We start from the raw sequence: 16,037 nt of genomic DNA, 5'->3' as shown, positions 1-16,037 counted from the left end.
CAGTTGCTCCTTCCCCTTAAACAGTTTCTTTCCCTTTCACAGTATCTATTTTACCTTTTGAGTTTTATTTACTCTTTCAGGTTCTTACACTAAGGAGACAATACAATGTTTACACATGTAGATCTGATTTATTTCATTTATGAGTATGGTCTCTAGTTGCATCCACTTACCTATAAAAGCCTTGAGTTTATCTTTTTTCTTTTTTTTAATAGCTGAGTAATACTGCATTGTAAAAAAAATACCACATATTTTTTATCCATTCCCCAGTTGATGGGCATTTGGGTTGTTTCTAAGATTTAGTTGTGAAAACATATGGAACACTTCACGAATTTGCATGTCATCCTTGTGCAGGGGCCATGCTAATGTTCTCTGTTTCATTCCAGTTTGAGTATATGTGCCACTGAAGGGAGCACTATTTGCTTCCTAATAAGGAAGGGAAACTTTAAAATAAGAATTTCACAAAATGTGATAGGTGTTGTAAAACAAATAGCTTAGGAAACTACATACAGAGAAAGTTTGTGGAAAATTTCCCTTTAGAGGAATGTTGGTGTCAGGGTTGAGTCTGAAAGTACAAAGGTGGCATTATTCAGAAGTGTGTTTTTATCAAGAGTAGCACTATAGAATAAATACTGTGGCGATCAAGGAGGACTGGCCAAGGGTTCCCAGCAAGGAGTTGTCTTTAGGATATAGAGTGAAGGGTGCAGGAGATGGCAGGATGACTCTGAATGTAGTCAGAAATCACAGCAGGCTGTGTGTTAGGAGTTTACTACAATCAACCTGACTGGGACTGGTGTGTGGATTCACTGAAAAGGTTTAGGTTCAGAAGGTCCAGAAGTCAGATTAAATTTTAAGTAATAGCATCTAACTCCATTGAGGAAATGAAATAGCCTGTCACAAGTGGAGTTAGGGAGACCACTTAGTAAGCTGTCTCAACAAAGGGAACTCAGTGGTCAAGGCAAAGATAAAATATGATTTTGTCCAGTTGCACTAAGGGGTCACATTGTCTTTGTAGCAACTGACCCACAGGGGAGCCAGAGGGTAGAGTTCTTTCAAGGAGAAACCACTCTTACTTGGTAGTCTGGTGATTACAAGTAACTCCATGTGGGTTTCTACTGTGAAGGCCAACTTAGTCCTGTTTCTTATTTTTTGTTCTTTATATAGCATATTTTAGAAATTTCTTTTCATAATCTAGAGCTTCTTCATCAAGAATAGTTTTTCTCTGTACTCTGTTAATTAATGAAGGTAAGATAAGTGATCATTGTTCTTTACCTTGTTTTTCAGTAGGCAGAGTTTCCTTCTTGACGTTTACCCCTAAGTTGTGTTTTTAATGTAGATGTTAGTGCTGATTGTCAGAAATTTAGCTTTTTATACTATAGTTCTGTGCCATGTGTATTCTAGCTTTTTAGGAGAGCAGTTATTTCTTAACTGTTAACTATCCATAAACATAAATTTTAGATGCAATTTATTCTATTTATGTAAAGTGTAAAGTATGGGAAGTAGGAGGGAAAAAGCTTTGTTATGGGTAAATTAAAACTAAGTAAAAAATTTTAAATGGGGTATAAAATAGTCTTAGTGAAGTTCATTTATTTAAAAGTGAACTTACTTTAGATTTTTTAGACTTACAAATATAGATAAATTCAACTGAAAGTGAGAAATTTCTGAATTAAAAAGGCGAATGTTATCAATTATATTTGCTTTGTTGACTTTTAGCAGCTTCTACCCTTGGACTGTCTGCCTCACTACTATTAAAGTGGGATTAACAAGTTCCTGAGGACTTGAACCTCTTAGTGGTATATGTACGACTATCCCATTCTGCCTGATGGGACACGCATCAGAGCTGCCTGGCAGTGAGGCATACAAATTATGGCTTCATGAACTTGTTAAAGTTAGAAACAGTCCTGGCTTTCTATCCCTCCTGGTTCCCTCAACTAATTATTCTTGCCACATCTGAAGGTTTGAAACCTTGCAGTTAAGGATATGTATCATTTCTACTTTCTTCCTACCATTGTGCATGGTGACACAAGATAATTCAGAGACAGAAGTTGACCTGGTAAGCTACAATTGGCTAAGTAACATTAAGTTCCTTGAAGCTTTTTCTGTCTCAAAGTTTTTAAGACTGAGGGAAATTTTCATAAGACAGTCATATGGTAAGAGTGGCAATTGATATCTAATAAAGAATTAGATGTGAGAAGAGAAAATGAGGGCTGGTGAAATATAACTCAGCAGACTAAGCTCCTGCTTAGGCAAGCTCAGCGACTGGGGTTCGATCCCCAGTACTGCATGCTGTGCCAGCCCCAGCCCCAGGCGCACTGACCTAGCCACTGAGACCAGGTGTGGTGGTGCACCCCTGTAATCTCAGTGCTGGGGAGGCTGAAAACAGGAGGTTCACTATGGGTCCGAGCTGTGTGGTGAGAATATATAAATTTAAAAAAAAAATGGCTTTCACTATATATTAGCTTATACCAAAGCAAAATCCAAACTTGGGGGCAATGGAGTTCTGCGGATTAAAAACAGATTACTTTAGTGTTCATGGTGGCAGTTTTCTAACTATCATATATACATCTGTAGGAAATAAATTTGTTGTATTTACAAGCTGTAAGGGCTTCCCTCAGAGGGAGGTTTAGTTATGTATTTGCTTAAGTTTATCTTTTATCCTAAGGAAACAATTAGGAACACCATCAAAGATTTCTGATATCTTTTGTTGTTGTCTGTAATAGCAAAGAACCAATCCTAATCTTTAGTTTCTTTAATGCTAATGTTAGGAAAATGTTTTAAAGTCAGACCACAGCCGAAAAAGTAAAATTTCTGCAAATCTTACAAACTTAGATGCAAAAGTTATAAAACTCTGAAACTGATAAAGGAGGATTTTTCTTTTGGTACTAGAAATCAAATTCAGAACTTTGTGCTTGCTAGGCAGGTGCTTGAACTGCTGAGCTGTATCACCAGTACCAAGTTGGATTATTTAAAAAAGAAAAAAAAACAAGGAAATATTACAAGGTAAAGTTTATGGCAGGTATCTGAGGATGATTCAGCTACAGAAAATCTATAAAGCAAGATAACCACATTCCTATTTAAGGAGAATTTGATTACCTGAATGAATCTGGAAAATGCTTTATTAGATTCAGTATTTATTTTAACAAATAAGGAATTTTCTTAGTTTATAATTTATAAAGTATGCTTCTAAAAATGTTAATCATGAAACTTGGAGACAAATATGATATGGTAAATTGTTCAGTGATTATCTGTAGAGGACCTAAAAAAAGAAAAGAAATATCATGTAATTTTTTTCCTAGTGTTTTAAACATAAAAGTATGTTTTATCTTAATAGCCAGCATAATTAAATAGGAATTTTTTGGCAATTTTAAAATTTTAAGACATTGTCTCTCTGGGTTACCTAGGATGGCCTTGAACTCACAGCTGGTTGCATAGACATGTGACACTGTGCATGGTGCTGATTAATTCCTGTCTATATAAGTTAAGGCTGTTTGCTTTTTATATTCTTAAAAATCAGTTTTTGTTTCAAAGGCAAGTCTGGTTTTGTTTCCTTATGGTTTTTTTTTTTTTTAGAATTACTTAAAAACATTAAACAGTATTTGTATTTTCAACAGTATTAAAAGTAAGCCACAAATTAGACAGTGGAAAGATACATCACCTCTTCCCTCCCCTATTCACTTGTTACCCAGGTCACCTCTTCAGTGATAGTTGTGTCACTGGTGTGTCATTTGTGTCCTTCCAGGGTAATATGTTTCTTTTTAACATTGTCATTGAATTTTGGATTTTGTTTTGCATATTCTAACTTAAACATCACTGCAGTTTAACTATGCAGAATGCCAACTTTTAGTTCTGATTTCATATTTTGTGCCCTTCTACTTGTCTAGTTAAATAGGAAGAGCTTAAGAGAAGTCTTTGAACTGAAACTATGGTATTCAATTTTTCTTAAACTGGTACCTTTACATTATTTCAGGAAGAGTTAATTCTCTTGTATCCATAGGGGAAATGTATTGGGGAGTTTCTATATATGGAATACTATGATGGAGGAAACTCTTCAGTTAGAAATTTGAAAAGTAGTTTTGATTTAGCTTCCTCAGTACAAATGATTCTAAAGATGTGACTATACTTTTTACTGTTAGTTCATGTATGAAAGATGATGATGCTAGCATAACATCTAGGTTCATTGAAATAACGTAGGCAAGATTTGTAAGCTATTAAAACACTAATTATGAATGTGGTTTATTTGAAATAGTTACACATATTTACTCATTTTTCTTTTCATATTTTGCAAGAGGAACATTAAATTGTACCTTTCATAGAAAAGGTTTCTGCCAGACAACATTCTATTATGCATAATTTTGTTTATTCAAATGTGTAACATTCATTTGTAAAGTCAGAGCAGTGAAATTTTCATAAGTACAAATTAGAACTTTGATGTTATAAGTAATAGATGCATTTTAATCAACCTATTTGATATATTTTCTCTTGGCTAAGTTTATTAGTTGTGAAAGAACTTCTGGTAAAGTGAAGCAGATTTTGAAAAATATCTTGAGAGATGCTTAACCTGTATCTGGTACTTAAGTTTATAGTTAGGTGTTTTGAGGGAGTTCTCCAGGACTGATATTTAAAGCCTATCATTCTCTTTATAACTATAACCTTAACTCTACTTTAGTTACTTTTCTCCTTGCTGAGACAAAAGAGCCAATGCCCATAAATTAAAGGAGTAAAAGTTTATTTAGCTTGTAGTTAGCAGAGGGTTTAATCCATAATCAGTTGGCTCCAAGGCAGGGTGGCACATGGCAGATGGATAACCAGTTATTCACAGCTGTGGAAAACATCAAAAACTACAACAGAGAGATAAGGCTCTTTCTGTTTCTTGTAGACTACCTGCCCTAAGGCAAATGTAGCACACGGTTAGCATTGGACGGTGAATGGGTCACAAACTCTAGATTCAGCTACCACTGAAAAAGCCTGTCAATCCCCCATAACTGTATTAGGCTTTAGGGGGACATATAGATGCAAACTGAAGTGGGAGACTGATCACCTGGATCTAATCAGGAAGTGAACTTGTATGACATTTTAATTTGACTTAGGCTAGCACTAGTTTATATCTCTCTGCCCACAGGGTTCTCCTGGGATTTTGAAAGCATGGCACACTGTCACCCAATTCTCAAAGACTCTGGGAAATTCATTTCTAATCTGTAGTAGGTTAAGTTTGTCTTTTAGCCTCATTTTTAAAATCTGATGCCTATCTTGTAGGAGATTGATGGGCTTGTTGACAGTTTTTACTGTGTTTTTTTCTTGATTAGAATTTCTTCCCCAGACCAACCCTTGCCCCTTAACTGTGGCTACAATCTGCAGAGGACCAAGAGGGAGGAAGTAGCAAGTAGTTGTCAGTGCACCTAAAAAAATTGTTACTTTTTTTCAGTTTTATTTCATTATTTTGATAGCTCTCCATTGTCTTGACACAAGTTTTTGTTTTGTTTTTCTTATCCCTCTGTTTGTTGGAATAGGGTGATTGGCCTCCTATGACTTGCCTATATTTTACATGGAAGTACTAGAATATTAATAAAAGAAGTCTTCTAGTATTTATCCAGAGCCAGAATCTGAGAACAACAGGTTGTATGTGATACGCTTTCATAATTGAGATGCTGTGCCATTCCTGCAAGACTGGCAAAAAGGATTTCTGCAGACAAACATTGCTATACTTAAATTCATCACTCACATAGTCTATATAGATAAGTGTTCTGGAAAAGGAGCCCAAGTTGAGAACTCCTTGGAGAAACTAATATTTATAATTTTACTTTCCCTTCCCTTCATCCAAATTGAAGATCTTCAGATCTCAGTTTGATATTTCTACTAGGACTTGAGAAATATATATACTGGCACCAGACTTCTGTTCACAAAACCTAATAAGCAAGAGGCCACCAGGAGTTGCTCCGATAGCAGTAAAAAAAAGGGCACTGTGGGAATGGCTTGCCTTTTCAAAATGTGATGGGTCAAAGATGTATGAATTAGGGCTGGGGAGATAGCTCAGTAATCTAAGTGCCTGCCTGGCAAGGGCAAGGACCAGGACCAAGACCAGGGTTCAGTCCCTGGTATCACATGCCATGCTGCTCCAGAACCCTGAATGTGCCATTCAGGCTACTGAAACTGGTGTTGGGGGGGGGCACTCTTGTAATCCCAAAACTGGGGAGGCTGAGACAGGAAGAACACTGTGAGTCCGAGTTGTGTAATGAGATCCTGAACCAAATACATTAAAAATAAAATAGGTAAATGGTACAAAATTAAAAACTTAGGTAATCATTTGATTTTTCAGCAGAGATCCAGGAAGTAGGGAGAGGAAATGCTTTCAAAAAAGAGGACTGGAACAGTTGGGTATCCAAATGGAAGCATGAACCTAATTCCACTTTATACCACTGAAAACAATTCCAGATGAATCATAGTTTTCATTCAGAGGCTAAATTGTAAAGTTTTTATAACTAAATGCAGGGGCATATATTTGTAGCTTGGCAGTACAGGGTTTTAAAGGATTTTGAAAGCAATAACAGAAAGTTGGTAAGTTAAACTTTATCAGTATTGAAAGTATCTTGTTAATATGAGAAAAATGAGTTAGCAAATCAGAGTAGAAAAAATAATTGCAAAACGAATTTCCAAAACAGCTTTATATCCAAAGCTTATTAGGGATTTCTTTAATTCTGTAGTAAAGCAATAAATGGTCACATTTAAAAAACAAGAGTTGAATGCCTTACAAAAAGAAAAGATATACAGAACTCCAGTAAGAAAATGAAAAATGTGTGATATCATTAGGAAAATATAAATTAAAACAAGAAAATACTACTGCATAATCCCCGAAGTACAGTTTAATAGAGTTACTATGCCAAGTGGTGAGGATGTTGAAAAAGCAGGAACTTCGATGTATTGAGGGAAGAAGTGTAACGTGACACTTCCACTCTGGAAAGATTTTTTCAGTTTATTATAAAACCAAATTTATATCTAACCCATTATCTGAAGAAATTTACTTTGAGTTGTTTACTCAGAGAAATGGAAGCACATGTATGTGAATGTTCATAGCAGCTTTATTCATGTTAGTTATAGCCTGACAACAGATTACATGTTCATCATTCTATGAGGATGACTAAAGAAATTGTGACTTCTTCATGTAATTGACAGTAGCACTGCAGAGAATGAACTGTCATCGTATATATTAATATGGGTGAATCTCAAAAACCTGAGTCAGGCACATAAAAGAAGACATACTGTGTTATTACACTTTTATGAAGTAAGATACTAAACCTGTAGTGAAAAAAAGTCATTGATTGTTTCTAGGGGTAGAGCAATGGACAGCAGGCATTGACTGAGAAAAGGGCAGGAGTGATGATCTTGTGAGTTATGAGTTACATAATTTATGCATTTAATGAAACTCATAAAATAATGCCATTAAGATTTGTATTTCCACTATGTAACTTTGGTTTTTTGTCAGCAGTGAACTGTCTTTACTATGCAGACAACAGTGTCTAGATTTTTTCTTTTAATTTATTTTAAAGAGAGTGTAATAATTGATAGGACTTTGGAAATGGTACGCATTTAGAAAACCAAGATGAGAGGCATTCAGCCATAGGTTTTGTATTACACTTTCCTGTCCTTGATGTAGTTGCTCAGATCACTGATAGAAGCATGCAGAGTTACTCAAGGTAAAAATTCTAAATATTAACTGCTGTTTAAAAAAAAAACAACTGATGAAAATTATGAGTATGGCCATCTTGTATATATACTTGCATATTTTTCCCTCCTGCTTTTTTTCTTCTTTTCTCCTTTCTCTCATCTTCGTTGTTTAATCCTGAAGTTTATTTTCTTTCCATTTTACTCTTATCTCATACCTTTCAGATTTTATTTATTCTTTCAGGTTCTTACACTAGGGAGACAATATGATACTTACAAATTTATTTCACTTATGAGTATAGCCTCTAGTTGCATCCACTTACCTATAAAGGAATCAAGTTTGTTTTTCTTTATAGCTGAGTAGTACTCCATTGTATAGAAATACCACATTTTTTTCATCCAGTCTTCAGATGATGGGCATTTTGGTTGTTTTCAAGATTTGGTTATAACAAATTGTGCTGCTATAAACACCGGTGCACATATATCATAAACACGGGTGCACATATATCACTGTGGTATGATGTTTTCATTTCTTTTGGGGAAGTACTCAGAAGTGGAATAGCTGGATTGAATGGGATTTCCAGTCCTAGTTTTTGAGGAGTCTCTACACTGATTTCCATAGTGGTTGTACCAGTCTACATTCCCGCCAGCAGTGGAGAAGGTTACCTTTTTCCCCACAGCCTCTTCAGCATTTGTTATTAGTTGATTTCTTTGGGATAGCCATTCTTTCTAGGGTAAGATGGTATCTCAAAGTTGTTTTAATTTGTATTTCTTGAATGGCCAGTGATGTGGAACATTTGTTTTCACATAGTTGCCATTTGTATTTCTTGCTCTTGAGAAGTGTGTATTCATCTCACAAGCCCATTTTTGAATTAGGTCTTTAAATTTGGGGGGCCAATTTTTTTACTTCTATGTATAATTTAGATAGAAGTCCTTGTCTTAGTGATTGTTGTTACGATTTTTTCCCCCAATTTGTGGGTTGTCTTTTCACTTTTGTTAACAAGCAGAAACTGAGGAGGTCCCAGTTACTGATTCTTTGCAGTATTTCTCGTGCAGTTTGGTTTTTGCTCATGAATTTTCTGCCTACACCTATATCTTCAACATTTCCACCTACTTTCTCTTCCAGGAGATTTTAATGTTTAGATCTTTAATCCATTTTGACTTTAGTTTAGTGCATGGTGATAGACCTAGGTTTAACTTTAGTTTACAGCATGTAGACAGCCAGCTTTTTCAGCACCATTTGTTAAAGAGGCTGTTTCTTCCAGTGAACATGTTTGGCCCCTTTGTCAAAGATAAGATGGCTAAGTGTGTTTGTAGTTGTATTTGTATCTTCTAATCTGTTCCACTGATCATTGGTTCTGTTTGTTTTTTTTTTTTTTTTTTTTTTTTTTTGCCAGTACCATGCTGATTTAACACAGTAGTTCTGTAGTATAATTTCAAGCCAGGAATTGTAATTCTTCCTGTCTTGCCTTTTTGCCCAAGGTTGGCTTTGCTGTTCTAAGGCTTTTCTGGTTCCAAATAAATTTTAAGAATGTTTTTTCTAGCTCTGTGAAGGATGCTGATGGTATTTTGATAGAGATTGCAGTAAATCTGTGTAACAATTTTGGCTATGTTGGTTCTTCCTATCCAGGAGCAAGGCGTATCTTTCCATTTCTGAAATCCTCTGCCATCTCTTTTTTTAAAGGGTTGTAATTGTAATTTTCAGTGTATAGATCTTTTACTTCCTCTGTTAGATAATACCTAAGTATTTCCTTTTTTTGGATGTTATTGTGAAAAAAATATGGAATGCTTCACGAATTGTGTGTCATCCCCCTTGCATGGGGCCCATGCTAATCTTCTCTGGATAGTTCCAGTTTTAGTATATGTGCTGCCGAAGTGAGCACCAGTGTCTAGATTTGAAATGTTGATAGTATATCAAAAAATAGATTGGTGGATAGAAAGTTTGGGTAGATATATAGTGGAGCAGATAAAATGAATGTTCATTGTAGAATATAGCTAATGGAAATTGGAAAGTGTGCAGAATCATAGGATGCTTTTAAGTTTAACATATTGGAAATTTTTTTGTGATGCGGAAATGGAAATGAGATACATGTTTACAGAGGTGCCCAAGATGTTACTTTGAAGTCATGGAACTTATTCTTGTGCTTACTTGTTATAAATTAGCTATATACAGGGCTTTGCCTAGACTTTCATAATAGAATCTGTTGTTAGTTTTTCTGTAGGAATCCTTATTCATAAGTATTGAAGACTGTGGAATAAAGTTACTCCTGACATGCCTAGACATGCTATGAAATTTTTTGTTACTGATTAGGAAGGCTCTACATTACATTTACTTTTAAAAATTCTCCTTTATGGACCAAGGAGATATGTTAGTGGTCTAAGCACCTGCCTGACAAGCACAAAGACCCAGGTTCAGTCCCTGGCACCTCATGCCATGCCAGCCACTGAAACCCGGATTGGTAGTGCATGCCTGTAATCTCAGTGCTGAGGAGGCTGAGACAGGCAGATGACTACGAGTCCAAGCTGCATAGCAAGACTCTGTACCAAATGAATACATAAAAGATTTTTTTTTTAAATTCACCTCTATGTATATTCTTACCTGGAATCTAGATGCACTGTTTTATTTTGCTTTGAAACTTTGCATGAAATCCTGACATTTTTGGATACACATTTGGTAGTCGTTAAATGGATAAATTTGGAAACTTTCTACAGAGAATGAAGGAAGGGTAAACTTGTTAAACTGTCTAGATTTATTTCTGTCAAAATAGGCCTTAATTATGAAGATATGTAAGGTTCACCAACTTATTGGCAAGTTACCTTTTCTGAAACAAATTTTCTGCTGTTTGTCATAATTTTCAATTATTTTTGTTCAAGAATATCTCAGATTGTTAAGATAGTAGCATTTGTAAATACAGCAAACTTCTAGAAGAATTTACAGCCATTTGTCTTCTTTTTGCAAACCAATAGAGAAAAAAATTGAGATTCTGAGACAAAGAACTCTCATTCTTAATTAAGAATGTTAGTTTAATCAAAGTTTCATTTTTGTCAATATAGTAACATTTAAATATTTATAATTAGGGGCTGGCCAATCAGCTCAGCAGATTAAAGTGCCTGCTTGGTCAGATGCAGACATTAGAGGTTCAATCCTCAGCCTGCTGTGCCAGATCCACCCCTGGGGCATGCTGAAACTGGTGATTGAGTCTGGGCGTGGCGGTGCACACCTGTAATCCCACACTTGGGAAGCTGAAAACAGGAGAATCACTACAAGTCCGGTCTGTGTTGTGAGACCCTGTAGACCCTGTCCTACATACAAAAAAATAAAATAAAAATTATAATTAGATATTCAGCATTACATATCTTTCAGTATTTGCATTTCTTGAGAATATATTTCCTGTCTTGTAGAAATTTGAAAATACTGAGTTAAACCCTTATTTTGCAAAAATGTCTCATGGAGAATTTGGGTACGTGAGTGTGCGCACTCATGCATGTGCACATGATTGGGGAGGGAGATTGAACTCAGGGCCTTTACACTAAGCTATAGCCCCAGCTGTTTTCAAGAGTCTGAGTTGCTAAATTGTTCAGCATGGACTTGAACTTGTGATTTTCCTACCTTAGCTAACTCCTAAAGTGCTAGGGAAGTGGGCATGTACCACTATGCCTGACTAGAAAACTTAAACTGTAGGTAGATTTAACCCAGATTCTGACCATGTTAACTCTTTGAGGTTTGCTTTTTCAACTACTAAGAGTTTAGATAACACGTATGAAGCAATTTGAAAAATGCCAGCTACATAGCAAATAATAAAAATAAATAAGAGCAACTTTGAGAAGTTGTTTTAGAAATAAACCATGGCATTTTGCATGAGAGAGAGCGTGTGCTTGTTCATCTCTGTGTTGATGCAGAAACATTATTTTTGATAGTTTATGGTCTGTTACATCTTATTTCAACATATTGAAATAATCTATGCTAATTATATTAGTATGAATATTTGATCAGACAGAATTGATGAGAGTGAATTTCACTTTTTTTTTTTTTTTTTGTATTTTAGGGAAGGGTCTACAGGGTGTTCAGGGTCTTCCTGCTAGATCGGACTCCTAGTGATTCTCCTGTTTATAACCTTCCAAGTGGTGGGATTACAGGTGTATCAGCATGCCATTTCAGCCCGCCCTGGGGGTGGGACTGGCAAGGCAGGCTCAGGGATCAAACACCTGGCTTCTGTGCATCCGCTGAGCATTTGGCTGGCCCTGAATTTCACTTTTGCATTATGATATTTCTTAATACTGAAGAGTTTTATAATTGGCCTGGAGTTAGGTGGTTAAATAAACTTACTTTGAAATGTTCAGCCAATTTATTTGAGATACTATTGTTGTTATTAAAATAATAAAACTTTCCTAACACTGTTAAAATGAAAAAATTGTTCTTTAGACTATATTGTTGATTTCACATAACAAATGCCATAAGTTTAACATTTTCAGTTATACCCTTCTCTGCCTTTAGTACTTGTAAACAGCTTGCTGTGGTGCAGGTACATGCTTTTTACACGAGTACTGTGCAGACCTTTTTTCATGGCTAGCCCTTAATTATTGTTCAAATGTATAGAAATATAATTTAGTATAAATTATGCTTATCAGAAGACCAGTTTATATTCAGTTGTATAGCCAACAAAATTCTAGCTAACAGATTTAATGAATGATTGGCATTATTATGCAGCTTGCAGGTTGCTGTGAGACCTATAATATACTTAGTCGCACATAGTACCTAAGATTAGCTAAATTATGAATGTGATTATTATTACCACTGATTGTTAGCTGTACATTTTTTTCACTTTGATGCCTCTTGTAAATAAAATTGGAAGGGATGTTCCCTTTTAAGTGTTACACAAAATGTTACATAACATCTTAGATTTATTGGACGTTATAGACTATTTTAAAGACTATATAATATAGTCAGTGCTTTTTAAGTTTTTCTTCATTAACTTCTTATAATATTTTTTAGGAATTGGCCATAATGCCAGTTACAACTTAAATTCCTTATTAACAAACCATACATCTGAGCAATGTTTTTTTTCATAATTTTATTGATAAATAGCAATGAGACAGTTTCAAATCAAATCACTAGGACAGTTTCAATAACTAACACACTGCATACATTCTTCTTAGTGGTTAATTGCTGTACAAGATGGGGATTTGAGATCCTATTTACAAACACCATTAGAACATATCATTCTATTCATTAACAGAATGTAACTATATATCTATCCTAACCACTTTGAATACACAGATACAAAATGGACATTCATCTGTATCCCCTTTTTTTGTTAAGTTCCGTTATTTGAATATTATAGGTGTGTAAACTCAGCAAAATATTCTAAAAGAGTCCAGTAGCCCATAATAGTATTGGGTCTTCTGCTTGACTGGCAATGTCAGAAACTGGTGACCTGAGTCCCCCACAGCTCAACTTAACAGCATGGCTTTACTTCTTATACTTCATTTTTATACTTTTCTGCTAGATGGTTAAGACCAAGGTAAAGCAGGACCTATGCAACAAGAGTTGTAGCTTTTTGGTCTGATAAGGTCAATGAAATCCCCTCAGGATTTATCTTGAGATCCTGTACCTCAGATTGTAGAACCTTTGTCAGTGTCAGCCATGTGGATGAGTCACGGCCCTTGCTTGGCCAATGTACTCTCTGTGAAAGCCTGAGACAATGTTTTCTCTCCATGTGACTCTCCTTAGGCACACTCTGCATCATTGATCACTTTCCTCTCTGGCCCCATAATCTCCTTGATCAGAAAATTTGGGACACTATCGAGTTACATGACATTACAGTACAAGTTCTCATATGTCTTGAGTCTTAATTGACCTTAGAAGGTTAGGGTCAAAATGTTGGCTTTCCTTGCAGCCCTTCTTTTTCTCTAATTTTGGTCTGCAAACTTAGGTTGTTAACCATCCAGAAGACAAGCTTATTGTTATTATCAAACAACTTAGGCTATTAAGCTTAACCTCACTATCTCTCTGCATATCAAACATCTTAGGCATAATAAGGAACAGGTATTTTTCATCAAGTATTGATATGTTGAACTTTAAGTCCCTACAGAATATGATAAAAAATTTAAAAATTAGAATATATTTTAAAAATAGGCATAAAGAATTATATACTTCTCATATTTGCACATAAGTCCAAACATCTCACCATATACAACCTTGAAGCAGGACAGTCCCACAATATTCCTTTTCCTGTCTCTTGCTTTCATTCACTACCCCCTTTTTCTTGAACCTCCACCTACCCTGAGCAATGTTTTATCCATATGTTATGATTTAGTGTGACAAGAAATACTGTAATTCAGTTTTTGTGCTATGGAAATACTAAATTTAATACTAGATACCTTATTTGCTGTGTGGAAATACACAAAGACTTCTGGGAGCTCAGGATCTTACAGGGAAATAACATATGAATCAATCTCTTAAGAATCAGTCTCTTAGGAAAATTTTTAAAGAAGAGTGATGATGAAAACTGCCTGATATAGACCCCCTAAATTCATAAGAATTGGCTGATTTGTCAGGTCTATTAAAGAAATAGCATTAAAGTCAAAAGATGGCTGGGAAGGAGTAGTTGACATAAATACATAAATAAGGTAGAAGAACATTGGTACACTGTCAGAAAAGACTGAATAGTACCCAGGGCTGGCGTGTTGTCATCTTCTGTAGTAATAAGCAAAGTGAGCTTGACATGACACAAAATAGGAAACAACAGTCTGTCCTCATGATTAGTTATCTAAGGTTGGAAGCACCATACCTTCTTAAGGTAATGTGACACTGACTTACACTTAATTTAATTATGTGAGAATATTTTCATTTCATTTAATTACACGCAACAGTAGTAGTAGTAGTAACTGCTGTTCATGGGGGGATCTTTATGTGTATATGAGTATGTATTTGTCGACACTTTTGCATTCTTTTTTTAACACACAACATAGCATACTGTGCATTCTATTCTGTGCTTGCCTTTTTTAACTTGATACAATATTTCAGACTTTTTATATCAGTTCACAGAAGTCTTTATTGATGACATTAAATTATATGACTTTTTATTGATTCTTTTGGTTTTTATTTCTCTGAGTTCTTTTATAGGTTTTCTGTGCTTTTTATTTGCTTGGTAAAATTTTCATATGATGAAGTACTCAAGTAATGTTCAGTATTTGACAAATGAATGTGCCCAGTGTATCACATTTTAGTTACCCAGAAAATTCTTTCATACAACTTCTCACTGGTTCTGCAGCAAACTAGTGTTTGACAATCTCTTTAGGGGCTGGGGAAGTAGCTCAGTTGAATAAGTGCTTGCCTGGCAAGCGCAAGGGCCTGAGTTCAGTCCCCAGCTCTGAAAAAAAAAAAAATTTTTTTTTCATTTTTAGTGTGTTTTGCCTCTTGTGCATTTCATGTAAATGGGTTTATTTAGTATTAAGTCTTTAGTGTTCAGCTTTTTTTGATGAGCAGGCCTTTCAGAACTGTTTTTAGATTCATCTCTCTCAAATTCTAAAATATTGCAGTTATTTTCATACAAAGTATTTTCTAATTTCTGTGATTCATAATTTAGATGAGTATTGTTTATTCTAAAATTCATTAACTTTTTTAATGACACCAGCATGTGTTAATGTATTTTTAAATATTTCAAAGACACTTAATGAGAATATTATTAATGCCAGACCAAAGTGGTTGATTAATACTATATAACCCAAGGGCTGACAGTATAGCTCAGCGGGCTTAAGCGCCTCTGTAGGTAAATGCAGGGGCCAGGGTTCAATCCCTGGCATTGCATGTCACACCAGTCCTACCCCCCGGGCGCACTGAGCCGGTGATGGAGTCTGGGTGTGGTGACACATGCCTGTAATCCCAGCACCAGGGAGGCAGACATCAGGAGGATCACTACGAGTTCAAGCTGTGTAGTGAGACCCTACACACACACACACACACACACACACCCCTTTAAAAAAAAAATGCCATATAGCCCTTTAATGGCGTATGTGTGAGAAGAGTGTTACTGCCCAGAGAATTACTTACTGATTTCTTCATAATTTTCTAAATCTTTCTCTTCTTTTCTGCATGTATTTTGTCCCTCCCACCCCCTTTCTTTTTCGTGTTGCTAGGAATCAAACACAGGCTCTCACACATACTTGTCGTGCACTCTGCCACTGAGGAGGTACATGTCCAGCCTTTCCGTATGCTGAAACTTTCTTTTTCAATGCATACAGGATTATAAATGCCTTATGATGAGTTGATCCTTTTATGAAACGTCTTTTTACCTCTGATAATAGTCTCTAAATCTTATTATTACAGTATATATCTTCTTTATTAAGCTTAATACTTGCATTGATAGTTTCCATTCTTATAT

The 16,037-nt window shown here is 35.4% G+C and overlaps 1 protein-coding gene and 2 non-coding genes across 8 annotated transcripts in view; 1 reads left to right on the top strand and 2 right to left on the bottom strand.

Annotated features, from left to right (window-relative positions):
• The window catches only part of Smad2 (SMAD family member 2), a 96,827-nt gene that overhangs the window by 49,407 nt on the left and 31,383 nt on the right, over positions 1-16,037 (top strand). The gene's annotated exons all lie outside the window — the stretch shown is intronic.
• On the bottom strand, positions 307-413 carry LOC111816933. Its single transcript, XR_002821241.1, has one exon. It is a non-coding gene; the product is annotated as a U6 spliceosomal RNA (small nuclear RNA).
• On the bottom strand, positions 9,428-9,536 carry LOC111816944. Its single transcript, XR_002821250.1, has one exon. It is a non-coding gene; the product is annotated as a U6 spliceosomal RNA (small nuclear RNA).

This window comes from Octodon degus, unplaced genomic scaffold, assembly GCF_000260255.1.
Source record: "Octodon degus isolate 3935 unplaced genomic scaffold, OctDeg1.0 scaffold00003, whole genome shotgun sequence".
Taxonomy (NCBI): Eukaryota; Metazoa; Chordata; class Mammalia; order Rodentia; family Octodontidae; genus Octodon; species Octodon degus.
The sequence above is the reverse complement of the archived record's forward strand: the minus strand, read 5'-3'. Positions and strand labels throughout refer to the sequence as shown.